Here is a 22228-nt window from a genome sequence, read left to right as displayed (position 1 = left end):
GTGGCTTATTCTATGTATCTCCCTGTTGTTCACAAATGAGGCCATCACTTTTAGAGTTATTTCCTTACAAAAACTTTATAAAATATTGCAGAAATGTTTTTGTAACATAAAGATGAAGTGATATCAGTAAGATCACAGAATAAGAAATACTGGAAATCAGAATTAAACGAGAAAAAAATTCGCAACAAAAAAATTAAACTGGAAAGAAGGAAAATTGTGTCTATTCATAAATAATATAATAGTTTGCAGAAAATACTAAAGAGTTAACTTTTTTTTTTTTTTGCTGTTGCACATTTTTATTTGAGTCCCTGGCACAGACACCTTTTTTTGTGTCTTAGAGGCAAGGCACTCACAGATTCTTCAGCCACTCCTGGCTCCGACCCTAGGGGTCCTGGGGGTGACTGGGCACATCTGTCATGTTCCCATTGTCTCCGACGGGCACTGGGTAGTTGTAGGGTGTCACCTGGTTGATCATGGCAGCGTACTTGGTGTAGGGACTCAAGGGGGGCAGGATGACAATCCCGGCCATCTTGGTCTCCGCGGCGGCGCAAGAGTTAAAACTTCTTGAAATGAATAAATTCAGTAAAGTTGTGTGATATAAAATGAAATATTAAAATCAGCTGTTTTTATATCCTAATTATAACCTATCAGAGAAAATCAAGATAATAAAATATTTAACAATATTTAATGATAACATCAAAACTATAAAATACTTTGAGTAAACTTAACTAAGGAGTTAAAAGACATCCTCCAAAAATGACAAAACATTTTTTATTTTTTTATTACAAAACATTTTTTAAATTGATAAAAACTCAAATAAATGGGAAGACATTAAATATTCCCAGATTGTACTCAATATTGCTAAAATTTCATACTACCTAAAGTTATTTATTCAGTGCGATCTCTAGTGAAATATTTCTATTGCAATCTGTATGGAAACAAACAAAGTAATTTATTTATTAATGGTTAGGAAAGGGCACACCAAAGGTACTCAGGACTTACTCCTAACTCTGTACTCAGAAATTATTCCTTGGTGATGCTCAGGGGATTGTCCTGGGATTAGCTGTGTGCAAGGGAAGCATCTCACCTCTATATTATCTCTCTGGTCCTCATATAAAGCAATTTACAAATTTATATGGAACCATAAGGGATACCAAATAGTCAAAATAACCAAGAGAAGGAAGAATTAAGCAGCATGCATCACAGTTTTGACTTTAAATTATAGTACCAGGCTACAATAATAAAAACAGTGTGAAGCTAAGCTAAAGAGAGACATAAGTATCAGTAAAACATAATAGTCCCCAAATAATTTCATGTTACATGGTGAATTTAACTGTGACATATAATCAGGTAAAGACTGTTAATTCAACAAACAGTGTTGGAAAAAATGAGTATCCACAACAAAATAAAATTAAATTAAACCCTTAAATCTCATCATATTCAAAAAGCAATCTAACATGGATTAAAGGCTCTAATAGAAGGCCTGAAAATATATATAATTCCTTGAAGAAAGCTTAGGGAAAAATATTCTTTATGTTGATTATGAAAACGATTTTTTGAGTATTACATAAAAAGCACAAGCAACAAAAAGAAAAATAGAGATTGGGGCTCATCAAACTAATAACTCTGCCCAGAATACAAAACAAGAAGAAATAGAATGAGTGGCTGGAGCGATAGCACAGAGGATAGGGTATTTGCCTTGCATGCAGCTGACCCGGGTTCAATTCTCAGCATCCCATATGGTCCCCTGAGCACTGTCAGGAGTTAATTTCTGAGTTCATGAGCCAGGAGTAACCCCTGTGCATCTTCAGGTGTGACCCAAAAAACCAAAACCAAAACAAAACAAAACAGAATGAAACAGAATAGTATAAAATATATGCAAAACAATAACTGAACTTTAAATGGGGGCAAATAACTTGAGTAGACATTATAGAAAAAAGACATACCTATGGCCAACAGTTAGATGAGAAGATACTCAACATCACTAAGCCAAATGGAAATGCAGGGCAGGAGAGGTAACTCAATAGCCTGAATACATGCTTTGAATATGGAAGGCTTGGGATCAATCCTCCAAGTAATATGGGTAAATGTCCCAGCACAGAGCCAGGAATAGCCCCAGAGCACTGCTTGGTGTGATCAAAAATTTCACAAGAGATATAGCTCATGTGTGTTAGAATGGTCAAAATCAACAAAGCAAAATAAAACAAAAATCTAAAAATAACAGTTTAGGCATAGGTGTGGAGAAATTGGAACTCCTGTACACTGATGATAGAATGTATAATGGTGCAGCTGTTAAAGAAAATTTTATTTTATGGGGCTGAAGTGGTAGTACTGTGATAGGGTGATTGCCTTGCACACACCCAACCTGGTTCAATCCCTGGCACCCTATATTATGGTCACCAGAGCACCATCAGGAGAAAGTCCTGAGCAAGAGCTAGGAGTAATGCCTGAAGATTGCAGGGTGTGACCCCCAAATTAAAAAAAAATTTAAACTGCAATATATAAATACAATTCTGCTTCTAGGTATTTATTTCAAAGGTGTGAAGTTTAAAAATTCAAAGAGATATTTAAGTCAAGAGGATGGAGAAAGATCCTTGATAGATAAAGAAAAGTTCATAAAAAGTTTCTTTCAATTTATTTTTCTTTTGTTTTGGGGACACACCCAGTGGTGCTCAGGGGTTACTCCTGTCTCTGAACTCCCAGAGTACCAAACCTGAACACCAACAGGTGTGACACAAAAACAAAACAAAAAATTATTAAAAGAAGGCTGAGGCCATGGCTCAATTTTGAAATGCTAAACATGTGAAAAGTCCTTAGTTTGAGCTGTGGATGTACATCCAAACCCTCACCCCCCATTTGCCCTCAGCGCCTCTGGGTATAGCCCTGGTGTTTCCTGAACACTATTGGGTGCAGTTTCTATTAAAATGCCATTAAAAGCATAGCTCTCTATTCGGATATTTTACAGAGCATGAAATCTCAAAGAAGCTATTCTAAATAACAATGGTACCAGCATTAGATTCCAAATAAGCACCAGGAAAGAGAACAAAAATGTGTGCACTGGTGTGTGTGTATGTGTGTGTGTGTGTGTGTGTGTGTGTTGTGTGTGTATGTAATGTAAAGACCTCAGGACAGAGGAGGAGGTACCCTTTTCCATTATACTTCTCTTCTCTCCAGATGATCTTGAAAACGCTGAGCGCTGCCTTCAGATTGCTATTTGGGCTCTCATTTCTTCATCCCTGATTCCTAGACTCATAGAGTCAGAACATGGAATTCGGAGACAGACAGAGGCAGTTCAAGTCTTAACAATGGTACTTCGTAACTACACTGAGATGGGTGAAAGATTTGACTCATGTGAGACCTATGATTTTCCTTTCAGGAAAAGGATTACTAACAATCATACATAGAACTCTATGGGAGTATGTGAAATAAAGTAGATAAAATACCCAAGTCTTAGGGTTGAGAATAATCTCAGAATCATCTTGTCTTTCAAATATTTCTTTGCTTGCTTTTCCCTTAAAGGATATTTTAATTTCGGTTTTCTCCTTCATTTGAAGTTTTCATCCAACAGTTTACAAGTTTAATAAGGAAAATATTTTCGATTTGAAACTTGTGTTTCCATTTCATTTCCCTATAGAAGTAATTCTTAAAGTATTACACATTTCTGACTGACAATACCAAATTGTCCACTTGTCATATTTCTTCCCAAAATATGCTTTGACTGAACTTTTTGTAATAATCTTCTCCCCAAATATCCAAATGTCAAAATATTTTAAACAATATATTTATCCTGGTTTTGTCGAGGGACAGTTCCCTCCCCAGTTTTCTTCTTCGTTCTCTATTGTATGATGACTTTGGGTATGCACACCTGCCATGGGACTTACATGTTTTTTAGCTCAGCTGGTCTTTGAGAATCACATATTAAGTTGTGGTGCTTACCTTTCCTTGGGACAGGGTGTTGTTGAACACAGAAATTTTCTAGGGGGTGGTTTTGACCTTTGGTGTAATAGGGGAGTACTTTTGCTTTCTGTTTGTTAGTTTAAAGAAGGTAGCTTTCTGGGGAGGGGGGCACCACAATAAGCTCTAGAAGTTTGGGAACCTCTGATTTAAATTGACAGAAATGTATTCGTTTTCTTAAGTTGGTAATTATTTAAGTTCACAAGAGGCATGCGAGGGTTAAAAGGACTTGCCTCACTCACAGGACTAATAGTTGCCTCTGGAATCCAGGTAGATGTTGGTCGGAATCCTCCATTCTTCATTTTTCTGAGTCTGCCCAGTTTCTCAGACCAAAGATGTTTTCCAAGAAGTTTCAAGTCAATCTTCTTTATTAAATACTTGCCAGGCCTTGCATTATGTCTACTAATGTTTTATTAACTAAGACTAGACTCTAAAATTAAGCCCCACTTAAAAACTAAAACTAATACCAGTGACTGAGCCCAGAGTCAGAATGGAAGGGTTCTATAAAATACAAATATTGGGAAACATGGCTTATTGGTGGAATAGTCAAAATAATAGTCCATAAAGACATTTTTAAAGAATAAAATTGCAACTCAGAAAAGATAAGCAGATAAGAATAGCTTTTGAACACTTTAAATATTCCACTTATTTCCTTGCTAGCATGATTTCTAAGGTGTGACATAATTTTCATATAGAGTGTTTTTCTCCCCTTTGGGTTCTGTGAAGACTTTCTCTTTGTCTTTGAGGTACTGCAGATGCCATGTGATATACCCAAGGTAAAGAAATTGTGTGTGTGTGTGTGTCTGTGTGTTTTGATGGGCAGTTGCTATTACACTGGTTAGTGTTCTCTAAGCTTTCTGGATCTATCATCAATTTTAGAAAACCTTAAAGCATTATTACTTCAAATATTTCTTCTCTTTATATCACTTATCTTTCTAGTACTCATATTTCACATGTTATCCCATTTATAGTTGTCCCACAGTTCTGGGTATTTTAAAAATCCTTGTGTGATGTATGTGTGTGCATGTGTATGTGTGTGTGCATGTGCACATGGACACACATGGACATGTGCATGCACATGCATCATGCACACATGCTAAGACTTGAACTCAGGGCCTCCTACATGTAAAATGTATTCTTTTTTTTTTTTTAAATTTTTTATTGTGGAAAGTTACAAAGTTACAAAGTTTTCAGGTTTAAATCTCAGTTATACAATGCTCGAATACCCATCCCTTCACCAGTGCTCATATTCCACTAAAATGTATTCTTATCACAGAGTTGCCTCTTCAGAATCATGGGGGCGTTTGCCTTGCACGCAGCCATCCCAGGTTCCATTCCTCCGTCACTCTCAGGAGTGCTCGGCAAGTTACGGAGAGTATCTTTCCCAGCAATCGAAGAGGCCGGGAAGTTACCAAGAGTATCTTGCCTGTACAGAAGAGCCTGGCAAGCTCCTTGTGGCGATACGCCAAAAACAGTAACAAGTCTCACAATGGAGATGTTACTGGTGCCCGCTTGAGCAAATCAATGAGCAACGGGATGAGAGTGATACAGTGATAGTATTTTTTTAATCTATTAAATGCTTTAATCTGTCTATTTCCTCTCCTCATCTGTTGTTGGAGATAGTTTACTTTACCCATCACAGTCCTTAGATTATTAATCATAGTTGTTTTATTGTTTTGGTTTACAGGGGTACATGCAGTGGCACTTGGGGCCTACTCCTGGCTCTATGCATAGATGTCATTTCTAGTGGTTCTCAGAGAAATATCCCTGGTTGTAACCAGGGATCGAACTTAAGCCTAGGCTTGTTTTGCATGCTGTTTTTAATATTGCTCCCCCATCCCCTGCTTTTCTTGTAATGTGCCTTGTAATTTTTTCTTGGTAGTGAATGTGAAGTACTAGGTAAATTAACTGAAATCGAGAGGTCTTAGTGTTTGTTTTTATGTTTAGCTAGCTAGGAATTAAGTTACAGCCATGGTAGCATATTTCAAAATATATTTCAGCTTTTTGGTTTTGTTTATCTTCTTGTCTTTTCACGTCCCTGAACATTACTTAAGTAGGTTCGGAGGCTCGCAGTTCTATCTGAATTCCCAAAAATTGGATATGAGACCATTTGATATAGTGATAGGGTGTGAAATAAGGGGAAGTAGTCAATAGTCCTGTGATTAGAGCTTGTCTTTTAATAAGTATAAGTTGAACATTTCTCAAATTTAAGGGATACTGGATTTTTCTCTCAGATTGATTAGGTACTGGTGAAATCACTGTCTCTATATAATGGAAAAATAATTTATTTTTGATGACTGTATTTTTAAGAAGATTAGATTGTTCTGGATGTACTTCAAAATAACTACTGTTTTTCCTTCTCCTCCCGGATCATCTCTGAAACACCTGGTAGGGTTCCTGGAAATAAAACAGGAAAGAGTTCCACCATTCCTAACACCTCTACTTCCCTCCTGAGTTTCTAACTCTTCTGAGCTTCCAACTTCCACGCTTCCATACTGAGCTTCCAACAATTTATAATTTATGGATTAAAATATTGAACCAAATACTAGCTTCAGCTCAGAATTGCTAGGTTTTTACTTCAAGTAATCAGTGATTCTCCATGATTGCTCTTTTATGTGAATTTCTAATACTTGTAGCAACAATTTGTACCAGACTTCAATTCTCTCAATGACCTAAGAATTGTTGGGTTTTATTTTTGTCTTTTTTTAAAAATCTTGTAATAAGAACATCTTAACACTTTACATGTTGGGACTAACGACAGAAAGCCCTTGGAATAATATCCTTAAATTTTTATTTAGTTCATTTTGACATAGATACTGTAGATAAATTTGTTATGAGCAAAGAATGTGTTAAGAGGCTTACTTTTCCTTTAGATAATGTGCGTGCATGGGTTCAGCTTTCAGAAATAATTTAGAAATGACTCCATTAATTTTTTAGACACTGTGATAAAATGTTACTTATTTAATTAAAATAGCAAGATACATCTCACTAAAAACTAATTAGCTCTACAAATATTTGTGTTAAAAGGAAATATAAAATATTAAAGATTTTATAAGTTAATATAATTGAAATATTATAATTGGTAATTTTGTATAAATATTTCATGACATAATTTGAAAATATGTTTTAGGTATCTCATCAAGTAAGTCACAGTATGATAAAAAGAAGCTACCTATAATTTGTATTTGTAGTTTTATCCAGTATAATTTTAAAATTACATACTAAATGGTTACAATGAAAAGAATTGACCTGATTTACATTTTGGGTATTTGAAGTGGGTTTTCTTTCTACCTAAAAAACAAAAGAAAACAAGAGAGGGAGTAAAGCTGAAATAAAACTGTTTGCCTTTATATTAAGATGAAATATGAGGTGATGTAAAATAATGTAGGGTGAAATCATTTTTAGAATTTAATGTCTTTTTAATTTTTTATCAAATCACCATGAAATATAGTTACAAAGTTTTCATGTTTGAGTTTCAGTCATACAATGATCCAACACCCATCCCTCTACCAGTGCACATTTTCCACTGACAATGTCCCCAGTATTCCCCTCCTTCCCCTCCCCCTGCCTCTATGGCAGACAATTTCCCCTGTACTCTCTCTCTACTTTTGGGCATTATGGTTTGTAATACAGATACTGAGAGGCTATCACGTTTTGTCCTTTATCTACTTTCAGCACACATCTCCCATCCCGAACAATCCCTCCAACCATCATTGACTTGGTGATCACTTCTCTATTCCAGCTGCCTTCTCCCCCAACTCATGAGGCAGGCTTCCAACCGGGGAGCAATATTCCTGGCCCTGTCTCTACTGTCCTTGGGTGTCAGTCTCATATTGTGTTATTAGAATTTAATATGTCTTACCAATGTTTTCCTTAATTTTATCTAACTAGATCTGCCCAAAGCACAACATTTTCTAACAGTGGTCAAGGGGTAAAAGACAAGGTTGTTAAACAAGCTTACCATAACCTTCTCTTCCCATATTCAACAACATAGCTGATTTTAGATCTCCAATTCAAACTCAAGAACCTCAATTCTATTATTTTCACGATTATCAGAAAAGTACAAGGTCAGTATCAACCAGAATGAACTACACTATGTTTATGAGTCAGTAAAAAAGGCTTAAAATAATCCACACAAGAGGTAAAATACCAGAGTATATGTATATTCTGTAGCACTGTCATCCTGTTGTTCATCGATTTGCTCGAGTGGATAGTAACATCTCCATTGTGAGACTTGTTGTTACTGTTTTTGGCATATAGAATACGCCATGGAAACCTTGCCAGGTTCTGCCGTGTGGGTGAGATATTCTTGGTAGCTTGCTGGGCTCTCCGAGATGGACAGAGGAATCAAACCCTGGTTGACATTGTGCAAGGCAAATGCTCTACCCACTGTGCTATGCTCCAGCCCTTATGTATATTCACTAAATATAAATTACGAAGGAGATACACATGGCCGCTCTCTATCTCTCCTTGGCCACCTCCATTCGGTGGTTCTCTGCCACTTCCCCCATTCCAGGGAGGTCAATGGCGATGGGCAGGTGAAGGAAGGAGTGAGGGCCAGGCTGGTTGGTCTCAATTGCAGTTTATTCCAATCTCATCTCCATTCTCCTCTGATTCTCTTCTGGCTTCTTCCTCCTCCTGCTACTTCATTCTCCTTCTTGATCCCTTTTTATTCTCCTCCTGCTCCAGAACCCCCAGTCCTCTCTTACAGCCTAGTTAAGTCCCCAAGAATGAGGGGTTGGGGCTTACACATAGGTGTGGTCACAATCAATAGGGGTAAAGTTCTTCATTCAGGGGAAGTTTCTTCTAGGACAGATTCTCATTCACCAGGATGACCCACCTAAGAGAGGAATCCCCTGGGTGTGCTTCTCCTCTCCTTGTTCAATAAACATATAAACATTTATAATATTAATTATTTTGTATGAACACAGTAAGAGATATATTAAGCTTATAGGATTGTTATCCTAGGGCCATCTAAATCTCAGACTGTGGTGCTCAGACCATACTAGTCTTTCTTATCCCTAGTAGGGTTCTAATCTCATCGTTACTTTTGGATAATGGCAGCATTTATCCATGACCATGCTCTCAACTTATAGTTGAGTATCATGGGGCTTTGACCTGGCCAAATACAATGCCAAGGTAGCTCACAGCTTGCCCTGGGTCCTTTCAGTCCCTCATTGGTACCCTGCTCTGGGGGTGCTAGAAACTAAGGGCAACTGAGGCTTAAGTCGAGGAAGCAGATAACCTGGAGTGCATATTGCTCAGAAAAAATTTACTCCCAAGTTACAAAAGCATAATATTAACTGTCTTCCTGTGTCTATACAAAAAGGATATTGCTTTAAAGTAAACTATTCAAAATACACGAGGAGAGGAAAAAGGCAATATTTCATTCATACATATAAAATCATAGATTTCTGAGTAATCAGACCATACAAGTTAACAGAGTCTGATTAGGGGAAAAAGGTGATAGACCAGTTGGGGAAGAGAGCTACAGGAGCACTGTGATAAACCTGAAATCCCTGTGGCAAGGGAAACAGGACATACCAATGTTATCCTAAAATGTTTAGAGCTACATTTCAATAAACACAGGAATAGAAGTGCTTCAGGAGCACTGTGATGGGTATCACCCTAAAAACCTAAGCTCTCTGTAGCAAGGGAGAAAGGACAAACCAATGTTATCCTAGGAGTATATACCACAGAAAGATTAAGGATAGATAAATAGTGTGCTTTCTTTAATTCAATAAGAGAGGGAGCAAGCCTCCTTTTAATTAAAGATGAAAAGGCACAAGCTACATATTCAAGAAAGTAGACAAATGGAAATTGAAATTAAGTACATTTGTGTCCTTAAAACAACAGAATTTAAATACCCCTTAAGAGGTCTTGATAGACTGGTAGAGAGATGATCACACCAATTTAATAGCTCTTGACAAACTTTCACATTTTATTAATGAACTGAAAACATAACAATGAATGAGTTGTTCAGCACTACAACTGCTTTGTGACAGAATTGGAACCAGAACTTATGCTTGCTATTTTCAACACATTGTTATTCTGATTTTATGTATTAGAGAACTGTCTCTAGTCCAAAGAGGTAAAGATTTCTCATCAACAGGTCTGTATCAATTTGAGCAGAATCAGGATTAGATAGAACTTCATATACTTGTAGATTCTTTATCCAGTGATTTTTTTCTAAAATCTGTACCTAACTGCATTTTTAAAATAGAGTAATTTTGTAAGAAATACATTTGTAAGTGGTTTGCCATTTATAGCTCAATTACCTAAGACAGGTCTCTAAGAGAAATAAATGGATAAGCAAGTGTGTCTATGTCACTTAGAGCTCAACCAGGAAGGCATAACTACTCTGAATAACATGGGAAGGATTTATTATAAGCAACTGTGTGGCCAATCATGTTTTTTTTTTAATTATAATAAAAAATTTATAAATTTTCATCTTCCTTAAAATGAAATGGCTTTTTTAAAAAGGTGCACTGTTGCACTGTTATAGCACTGTTGTTCCATTGTTCATTGATTTGCTCGAGCAGACACCAGTAATGTCTCCATTGTGAGACTTGTTGTTACTGTTTTTGGCATATTGAATACACCACGGGTAGCTTGCCAGGCTCTGCTGTGTGGGTGGGATACTCTCGGTAGCTTGCCAGGCTCTCTGAAAGCAGTGGAGGAATCGAACCCAGGTTGGCCACGTGCAAGGCAAACGCCCTACTGCTGTGCTATTGCTACAGTCCAATACCTAAAAATATTGTAAAATGAAGTTAGAAAACTATTATTCCAATAAGTCATTTCCTTAAATTTCTATTTTAAACTTAATTTTATTATTACTTGTGGGGTAGTGGGCCATGTCTGTTTGTGTTTCTGGGCTATTCCTGGTGTGTGCTCAGGTGCTACGCAGGTGGCCATATGTGGTGTCTGGGATTTGAAATAGAATGAGCAGGATTGCAAATACTTTTGCCCTTGTATGATCTCTCTGAACTCTCCTTAAAATTCTGATGTGATTCAATGCACTGATTTTTCTCTAAGAAATGCATGTTAAGCACATCATTCACTGTATCACTGTCATCCCATTGATCATCGATTTTCTCGAGCGGGCGTCAGTAACGTCTCCATTTGTCCTAGCCCTGAGATTTTAGCAGCTTCTCTTTACTCGTTTTTCCGAATGGTGCCACATCAGGGGCTCTTTCAGGGTAAGGGGAATTATTGTTTCTGTATTTGGCATATTGAATATGCCATGAGGAGCTTGCCAGGCTCTGCTGTGTGGGCAGGGAACTCTCGGTACCTTGCCAGGTTCTCTGAGAGGGAGAACTAGGCTATAGCCTGCTAGGATGATAAAATTTGATTTTGTTAGCTCCAATTGCTTGTGTATGTTCCCTAAATTCCAAACAAATAAAATAATATAAAAACATATTTTAAATCTTTTTATAGTGAAAAGACTACCTCCTGGGTTTGTTGTTGTTGTTGTTTTATTTTTTAAAGTTTCTGGGCCATACCTGGTTGCATTCTGGGATAACTCCAGGGGGGGTTGGGGGACCTTATGGGATACTGGGAATTGAATCGGGGTCTGCCACGTTTAAGGCAAGCATCCAACTCACTGTACTCTTTTTTTCAGCTCTCTGTGAGGCCAATCATGACCATATCTATTGCTTTAAGAAGGTCAGCTTTCTCTAGGGCACTTGAACAACACAGGAGAGAAAAAGACCTAAGCAAATCTGGGTTCTATTCAGATGGAAAAATTAAGCAGAAGAATAATTTTCACATTAATTGCAATATGTAGGCATTTTGAAAGAGAATAGATCAGGGAATCAAAAAAATAGATTTTCATATCATATCTTCATATCATATCCTCAAACTGGATAGAGTTGTAGGGACTTTAGAACCTAGTACTTCGGCCATTATTAATAAAGGGGAAAGAATTTTTAATGATGTTGGGTACATTTCACACTCAAAAAATTTAAATTAGTAGAAGACTTGTTTACTCAAAAGTTATAAGGTTTGACATTCTCTTTATATTCCTTCTAGAATGGGCTCCAGTGGGCCAGGCAAGGGAAACCACTGACAGATCCACCGGAAGCCCATTTTTCAATATGGATTGGAGGCAGTCGAAAAAAAATCTTTGTTTTTTGGCTACAGCTGGCTATGCTCAAGGCTTACTCCTGACTCTGCACTGAAGGATCACTCCTGGTAAGCTCAAGGGATCATATGGGGTGCTGGAGAGCAAATCTTGGTTGGCCGCATGCAAGGCAAACATTCTACCCACTGTGCTATCTCTCTGGTCCCACAGAAAAGAAATTTTGACTGATAATTAAGACTAACCTTAGAAAGTCTAACTTTTAGCAAAGAGAGAAAACAGTACATAAATAATAGCTGTGAGTTCCAGAACTCTTAGGAAATAATCAAGAAAGGTAGTGAGGGACTGTTAGAAAGAAGACAATTTGCAGTTGGGTCTCAGCAACTAATAATAGGGATAACAAGAGTTTGAACACAAGTGATATTCTCCAGAATACAAAAATAAATTATCAGGTAAATAATAGCAGAGGATTGCAGGGGCAGGTTTTCCTGGACACTGATTCACTTACCCATGCTGCCTAAATAAAACTCCCTTTCCTCCCTACTTCCTCCACTAACTTAGATCATCTCTAGGTGAAAATAGAGAAGAAACTGTTTTTATTCAGTGGACACATGCCATAGAAGCTAAATTTACAATAAAAATCATTGAATTATATCAAATTGTCAAAATGAATTTTTCTGGAATAAGAGAAATAAAAGATAGGGAATACATGAATTCAAACTAAAGACTAATTGAAAAGTTACTTTGGGCTATGGACTAGATTGTTTTCTAAAATTTATATGTTGAATTTCTATCCCTTCCTGATGTTATTTGTAAGTAGGTCCTTTGAGAAATCATAAGCTTTACATGAGGTCATGAGAGTAGGCACTTAGGATAGGATTTGTAAGAAGAGCAGGGCACAGGAAGTGCAGTCAGCGCTATCTTCACTATGAGAGAATACAACTAGAAGATAGCCATCTTTAAGCCAGTATGGAGTTCTTACCAAATAACAAAATCAGCGAGCACCTTGATGAACTTCCCAATCTCCAGAACATCCAGAAATAATTGTTTTCTGAGTCAGCTGGTCTGTGGAATTCAGTTTAGGATAAAACTACACACAACTATACCAGAGAGATGTATCAAATAGTATAAGATGATCAAAAATTAAACTGCGCTAGGAGAAATTTGTAGGGACAGAAAGAAGTTTCTCTTCCTTAGACATCATAGGAATCCCTGGAATGTATACACAGAGCAGTTACTGGCAACAGAGACTTATATTTTATTTAAATGTAAATAAATAAAAGGGCATAAAGTAAAAGAGTGAGTCTGTACACTTAAAAACCACTTAGCAGTTAATTGCTTCAATTTTTATGAGGGTTATTGAGTGTATTTCCCCTCGGGAAAATTAACGAACATGAAACTCCATGCCAAGATCCTCTCAAGGTATTTGTTCAAATATGTTTCTGTAAAGTTTGCAGAAATGTGATATTTCAACTGCATCTATTTAAGACCACTACCCAGTTCCCCTCTAATTTTTATGTTTTACTTTTTCTAGTGTGAATGGTATTGAGGTAGTGATAGGGGTCAGGTCTCACTACCTCCCCTCCCTGCAACTATGGCACTTTGGTATGTCAAATATTTAAATGAAGGAGTTTGAGTAAAACGCAGGAGGAGAAAGTTCACTTGACTTTCCCCTTGCCTTTTTCTAGAAACAGATGATAAAAACCCTCCTGTGAGAGGTGAATTCTTATGCCTGGAGGAAGAGGATATTTTGCATAAACAAAGGAGCACTAAGAAGAACCTTAATAAGCTTTGGTAAATTTCTTCCAGTTTACTACAATTATCTCACACCTCATTAACCTATCACATTCCTCCTCAACTACCTCCTCTTCATAGATATACTTTCACACCAAATTAGATTAAATACTTTCTCCAGGGACTGATGACAGTACAGTGAGCAGGGCACTTGACTTGCATGCAGCTGAGGAAGATTTCATCCCCAGCATCCCATATGGTCCCCCACGTACCATCAGGAGTAATTTCTGAGCATCTCTAGGTGTGGTCCCCTCAAATTAAAGATGAATAAATGAATAAATAAATGCTTTCTCCTGTAAGAAATAAACTTAGTGTTGTAGTATAAATTTATTTTTGACAGAAACTTTAGGAAATACAATTACTCAAATTACAACTTTAGAAAGTACATGTTTGTTAGGCACAAAACTGTAACAACCATACAAAATGTTAGTCTGTCTTAGCCTTATGAGAGGTTATGTGCCTATATATAAAGCACATCCTGTGTGTGGTTAGTATATTCTGCCAATAATGGACCAAATTTGTAAATAAAGACTAGTTGTACTTTTATTATCTCTGAGGAAAACAGACTCTGCTTAGTCATTGTTATAAGAGAAAAGAATGCTGGGACATAATAAATACTAGCATATTAATAGGTAGGAGACAATCTGTTTTGTTGTTGCTTGTAGTATGTCAGTGGTTTAGAGTTGTATTAGGATGCCATTTCTTTATTCATCCAAAATATTGACATTTGTTCAGAATTTTGTGTTAATTTTTCTTAAAATAAAAGGCCTCAAATTGTTTAAGATTCAATTTCCACAAAATCTGGTCTGGAACTAAATAGGAGGTAAAGACTCAAGTTAAAGGACTTATTTTCATTTCCCTCTTTAAAGCTTAGCCTGGTTCCTATTCCAGGTCTAATGGAAATGGCTAATTGGTGCCTCTTCCTTTCAAATATGTTGCTATTGAAGAAAATAAATTAATAAAATTAAGTCAAAAAGAGAGTCTCAGACTCCTGTTTGAATTGGAAACTAATTACTGATAATGAAACATAACCACAAGAGGTTTTATATGTATGTGCACATTTAGTGCAAAGGGTAATTTTTAAGAATACAAATCATGCATAGATGTAAAAGGAAAATTTCAGTTTGTGATTGCTTATAACCATGTTTTGAAGCTAACTACCAGCTTTAATTTTGTATTCAACATAAACGAATGGCAATGTATTTTAAATCTAGTCAGCTTGTTCCTACAGTGTACACTGGTTCTGATCAGCCACACTTGGATTTTTCAATAGCTTGCTCTTTAGGTTTTCACAAATGAGTGACTTGCTTTTAAGTAATATAAAATAGAAGAAACCTACATGCAGCAGCTAAAAGAATTAGATCATTAACCTTATTTTAAATTTCAGAAAACATAAGCATAATCACTATTATTTACTTCAAAAAAACACCTGATCTATGTGGAATAATATTTTCTCACTGAGTAAACACAGTTTTAAGGCTAAGTAAAGGCTATTAATAACTTACTCATATAATTTTATAATAGATAGTATGTGTTTAGAATATTAAAAACTGGAGAAGGTGTCTTTAGTACTCCAGGCAAAATCATGACCACATAATTCATCTAAGGCACATTTAGTTTGTTTTTGTTCACTAGAGTATCTCTACACAACACTTGGCACTGTATAAGGACTTGATGAATAGAGATCCCTCGGAAGCTGGAAAACAACACAGGATAGTTTCTATGATATCATTTCCTAGTTATGTTATGTTCATTCATTGTGGATAAACTAGTTGACCAGACTGATGTTTATTTAGTGAATAAGTGAATAAATAAAGGTTGAAAGAATTTAAAAACATTTATCCATTTTGAATCTTTTGAATGAAAAAATTTCTACCATTTGTCTCATCTGTTCAGATACTGAAGCTAGACAAAGGAATAAGTCTTCTAATTTAAAATATTTCTCAATTAGAAGAGAGAGATTTATAAACTAAATTGAAAAAACAAAATCTTGTTCCTATTAAAATAGATCTGAAAAAGACCACAGTACTGATTGAAAGTGTGTAGAGAGTAAGGAATCCTCTCAGAGACAAATAGGAAGGGAGCAGCATTCTAACAAAAGATAAGACACTTGTGACAGTGAAAAGGCAGATATGCTTGGGAACTGTATGCAATAAGTGCAGTCAAGTCCAAAGATAGACATTACTGGATACAGCAGAAGATAGTTCTAGAGAGAAGACTCAGAAATGTAAAGGAACTATATTATCATTTCTTTCTGAATCCAAGTATCTAATATAATGAATGCTTAAGATATATTTAATGCTCAGATACTTGGTAAAATGGATACACACACAAAAAAAATCTGAGCAACATTTTTTAACTGATTTGTTAAATGACCTCAAATCTTTATCTAATATGAATGAACTGTGTTTAACAAAGTTCAGAACATAATTTTCCCATTAATAATTTGAGATACAGATACCTTTGATTAGTGTATTAATAAATCTAACTTGATGGAAGAATGTGTCACTTCTAAGCTAATAACAAATTATTTTTGGAAGTATAGCTAATGTTATAATACCTCATAAGAATTGTTTTGATCTTTCTTTTGATTATGTGACAAAAAGAATGTTTCCACTGTTTCAAAATCTTGTTACAACATAAAAAATAAGCTAATGTTATTTCTGGTTCACAAGTTAAACTAAATTAACTAGTAATTTTAAACTACTAAGTTAGACTTAATTAATTAAAAATTACTAATTTTTATGCAGTTCAAAGTAATGCTTAAATCCAGTGAGAGAATTTGGTAATAAATTGTTAAGAGTTTAGGAGAGAAGAATTTGTCTACATCAAAACAAATAAAAATAATATAAGAAAGGCAACTTCAAAGGGAATTGACCAGAATTAGTCAGACTGGTAAGTATTCTTCCTTAGTGGACTTGAGATTCCTTGTTACTCTCAGACACACAGCCAGAGGTATCAATAAAGAGGAGCCCAGGTTAACAAGCTCTTACTTTCTATATGAAGTACTCTTTGTGATTCTGTAATGAAGATTTCCTTTCCATTGAGAATTTCCTAGAATAAAGTTTCTCCCACCCACTCAAGCAAATTAGAAATATCTAGAGGTCACCCCAGTGATACGAAATAAACGAAGAAAACCAAAATAGCACCTGTCAGATACTTTACAATTGTTCTTTACTTATCAAACAGGCCTAACTGTTTCTTTGGGTCTTCATTTCCTTAAAGGAAAGTCTCTGTAAATCAGATGTTATTAAAACTGCAACCCACAGATGTAGGCATATATGCATACATACATGTATATATATATATACATATATATATATATATATATATTTATCTGCAGTAGGGAGACCCCCCCCGCAGCTCTCTCTCCTTCCACCCACATTCAGTGGACTTGGCCACTTCCTCACTTCCTCATCTGGGATTGCCAATGCCATGGAAGACGAAAGAGGAAACGAGGGCCAGGCTGGTCGGTGATCAATTTACCATTTATTCCATTCTCCCCTCATGTCTGTTCCAGCCTCACTAAGCCCCCCATTCTAGTCTCATACTGCTTCTCATTCCCATTTCTTCCTGTCTCTCCCACTCATCTCTCTGCTCTCTATTTCACTTCCTTGTCTCTCTTTCTTCACGCGCCTTCGTTCTTCCCCTACATTCTTCTCCCTCTGTCCCCCTTACTAGTCTCTCCACACTCCATCTTGTTGCCCTCATCTCTCTCTAGTCTCGCACCAACTCTCCAGATTGGGGGTAGCTACCACACCTCATCCAGTAGTGCAATCGACATATTAAAGGACGATGGGCTAATGGGCGACCTTCCTGTTCTCCCATCAGGCTCAAGGGGAGTAATACCACCTAGGGGTGTTTCTCCTCTCCTTAGTCCAATAACTTATCATTGTAATTAACATTTTAATTCTACTTCTTAATATTAGTTATCTTGTATGGATACAGTAAGAGATACATTGAGCTTGTAGGGTGGCTCTCCAGGGGATATCTCGGTATAAATCTCAGACTACAGTGCTCAGACCAGATTAATCTTTCCTAAGCCTAGCAGGGTCCTACGTTAGTTGTTACTTTTAGGATCATGACAGAATTTGTCCATGACCATGTTCTTAACTTATAGTTAAGTATTATGGTGGTTTGGCCTGGCTCATTTCGATGCCAGGGTAGCTCACAGCTTGCCCTGGGTCCATCCAGTCGCTCATCCGGACCCTGCTTTTGGGCTGCTAGGAAGTAAGGGCAACTGAGGCTTAAGTCAAGAAAACAGATGCCCAGAGGTGAATATCTTTCAGAGTCAATTAACTCCAAGTTACAAAAGCATAGCATTAACTGTCTTCCTGTGTCCATACAAAAAGGACATTGCTCTGAATTAACTCTGCAAAGGACTTAAGGAGAAGAGAAAAGCAATATTTATACATTAACAGAGCACAAAGAAAGAGGTTACAAATAAATCCAGAGGAATGGGAGCACTGTGATGGAAGTAACCTAATAAACCTAAGCTCCCTGTGGCAAGGCAGAAAGGACAAACCCACATTAGCCTACATTCTTCTACATGGAAAAATCAAATATATATACACACACATATGTACATATATATAATCCTCTATCATAACAAAACCCATGAAAATCTCAGCCTGAATGTAGGAAGAGAATCAACTGACGTTAGTATCAAAATCATTAAAATGGACTTGATGTTAGAGTTACTAAAAAGGAATTTACATCAATAATTATAAAAATTATGCAACAATTACAAATTATTTTGACACAATTTGAAAGAGAAAATATCAGAAAATAAGTATAGTTTAAAAGTACAAATTGTAGCACTGTCCTTATCCTCCCATTGTTCATTGATTTGCTCAAGCCTGCACCAGTAATGTCTCCATTGTGAGACTTGTTACTGTTTTTGGCATATTGAATACACCACATGTAACTTGCCAGGCTCTGCCTTGTGGGTGGGATACTGGCAGTAACTGGCCGGGCTCTCTGAGAGGGTCGGAGGAATCGAACCCAGGTTTGCCATATGCAAGACAAATGCCCTACCCCCTGTGCTATCGCGCCAGCCCAAAAAATACAAATTATAGAACAAAAAATTACCATAATATGCAATTTTAAAATCCTCTTCAGATAGTTTCAATAGCAGAGTGAGGATGACCAAAGATAAAATTAGTGAAAGATCAATAGTACTTACTAAATTTGAATAGCAGAGAGAAAATATATTGAAAATTAAAATGAATTAAGCTTCAATAACCTGTGGGATGATAATGAAAGATCAGCATATTTTTGAAGTCTTAGAAGAGGAGAAAAATGTAGAATACTCACGTGATAACAATTTTCAGTAATTGGCATAAAATAACAGATTAAAAATAGAACAAATCCCAATGAAATAAGTCTACATAGAGATATATTGACACATCAAAGTTAAACTTCTGAAAGCCAACATGAAGGAAATGTCTGGAAAACAAGAGTGATCAACAGGATTTTGCCTATAAAGGAACATTAAGTTAAATATTGGATGTATAATCTGAAAACATAAGGGCTAAAGGGAAATGCAATGGTATACCCAAAACTGACTGAATATTTGACGAATCATGCTGAGTGAAAAAAATAAATCAACAAAGATTAATATTTGGTTATTTATTTGATTCTATTTATATAGCATTTTTAAATAACAGTTGTATAGGTGAGGGATCTATTAGAGGTTAATGGTTAAGTTGGAAAGTAGCTAAGAAGATAGGTGTGAGGCTTAAAGACCCCTATGGTGATGAAAGTGTTCTGTATCTTCACTGTGTCAATATAATCTCCTAGTTGCTATATTTCATGATAGCTTTGTAGGATGTTAGGATTGAGGTAAATTAGGCTTAAGACAGTATTATTTCTAAAATGTATCACATACTTATATATCTTCCATATCCATTTTATGTATTAAAATTGCGAATGAATCCATAATTAAAATTTTGAAAAGTAATTAAATTACAGAAAGCAATAGAACTTGAGGATGTTAAAAGAGAGACTAAATTTAAATTTAAATGACCTCATGAGACCTTTAAAATTTTTCCACAATTTATTTACATTCTTAGTGATGTCTGAAGTAGTCATGTTGTACCTTCTCTGGAAAATGCTGCATTCTACTCATTCCCTAAGTAACACATGCCCTGCACTGCTCAGAGCCATTGCTGCTTCTATAGAACTCAATGGTTGCTGGTGCTTCACTTCTTCTCTCTGGGTATTTCTGATTCAGCTATGATGTAAAGAAGCTAAAAGATTTCCAGATTCATCATAGACTTCAACCATTTTTATTCCAGTATTTAAACTTTACCATTAGGTCTCACAATGGAGACGTTACTGGTGCCCATTCGAACAAATCGATGAACAAGAGGACAGTGCTACAATTAGGTCTACAACCAACATAAATGATTAAAAGAGTTTGGTTTTTAGCCCTTTAGCATACCCCTCCCAGTCCCCCACATCACCTCTTCTCTACTAACTCATGTTTGATTCCCAGTCTGCTCTGAAACAACTCAACAATAAAGAAATAGCAAGCCCTTTATCCAACTTACTGTCTAAAGAATAAAATCATGGCTGTCAATTTTGAGAACTAAAACAGGAATGCTGCAATGGAAAGTTCTGTTGTGATTTTTTTTTCATTTAAAAAACTATGATTTAAAGTTTTTGAGAGTTGCGTTCCAGGCATACAGTATTTCAACACCAATCCCACCACCAGTGACAACTTCCCTCCACCAGTGTTCCCATGCTTCCTCCTATCCCACCACCTGACACTTTGACAGATACATTTCAAAGTTCTGTGGTTGTAGTTTAGATTTCATGCTTTAATTGATGAGTTTGTGCTTCAGATTTGTAGCTGTGATATGTGAAAAGGAAAGTTATGTTTTTGTGTATTCACCTACCCCCTTAAAGAGCCATCTCCCTTGTCAGTGTATCTACAGGAAATCATTGACTCCTGAGTTTTTCATTGAGAGCAAAACAGCTGCTGCTCAGAACACAGCTGAATGAAAACCACCTGTGTTAAGTTTGCTACAAGAAAAGAGAAACTTTTTCATTACTACCTGCTGTGCTTCTTGTTTTCATGATCAGCATGACTGGCTTCTACGTTGTTGACTTCTTTTTTTAAAATGAACTGTATCAGAAACAATCTAGCAGATGCTCCTTGTCTGTAGGGAACAAGTGAGAGCAAGTTGGCCACTGGTGGATTCTATTTCTACTGCTGATCAAATCCCTGTTATGCTGGGCACAGTTTCAGAAAACCAAGGAAGAACGCAATTGGGAGAATTAGAGAAGATGGAATGAAAAACAAGTTACAGAAAAGTATAAACAGAGAAGCTGTAGATGACTTTTTTTTCTGAATAACTGAAATTGTCTGATAAATGTAAAAATTGTCTGATAAACTTACTCAGGTATCCACATCAGTCCCAAGTTTGAAAAGATTCATTAGTCAACCAAATAACTCAATAATTTAAAAAAGTGCTTTCATTCTCCATTTTAAATTAGACAACAATATAGACACCATTTCTTGTAAGTCCCAGTGTTAATAGATAAAGCTTATGGAATTTGTATCAAAGTAAAGAAACATTTTACTTTATTTACCTCTGCAGTCACATCACAAATAAAGGTAAAATTTTCAAGATTTTATTTTTTAAATAATGAAACTAACCTGAGAACTAAGAACCACAAAAATCTCCTAGACATGTTCCATGGACACAGGAGACTGAGAAAAAATAGCATAAGAGCTTTCAATCTTTCTGAAATGCTGTCTTGGGCATGAGTACTTCTGGAGTATGTGGAATAGATCAGATGTTAATTTAAATCCCAGACTCACTAGCTGTCTTGTGTCACCAGGAGACTTATTCTCCATAGATCTTAATTTCCTGATCTGAAATAGGAATAGTTCTAGCTATATCTTATGCTTGATGTTCAAGAAAGCTCTGAACCATGAATAACTTTATAATTTCATGGTGACTAAAACTTTTAAAAATACGCAAAGAAATTAAAGTGAGAACTACTATTGGAAAACTGAGAATATAAGCAACAAATCTCAAAGCATGAATTCATCTCAAATATCTCTAGAAAATTATTCTTATATGTATTTCCCTTAATGTCCATATTATTCATTTTTTTAATCTCTAGAATTAAGTATAAAGTTGGGGCACAAAAGTAAAGTGCAGAAGCAAAATATCAGGAAAGTGAGTTGGCAAAATAAAGCCTTTACATAAACCTAGATTGTTTATGAAACATTCACTTATCATATTCTCTTGATATTTTCTTTTTAGCTTAAATTTTCCATTTTTCACCAGTTTCTATCGCTGTTACCTTTGGAGAGTTGCAAATAAATCATTACTCTCTCTCTTTAACCCTACTATCAGAACTTTGATTTTTCACAGGGTAACA

General features: G+C 36.0%; 1 pseudogene; it reads right to left on the bottom strand.

Moving 5' to 3' along the window:
* Positions 1–349: 349 nt before the first annotated feature.
* Positions 350–529, bottom strand: LOC129402376 (NADH dehydrogenase [ubiquinone] 1 alpha subcomplex subunit 3-like; annotated as a pseudogene).
* Positions 530–22228: the final 21699 nt, after the last annotated feature.

Source organism: Sorex araneus, chromosome 1, assembly GCF_027595985.1.
Source record: "Sorex araneus isolate mSorAra2 chromosome 1, mSorAra2.pri, whole genome shotgun sequence".
Lineage (NCBI taxonomy): Eukaryota > Metazoa > Chordata > Mammalia > Eulipotyphla > Soricidae > Sorex > Sorex araneus.
This window is presented reverse-complemented; position numbering and strand designations above follow the sequence as displayed.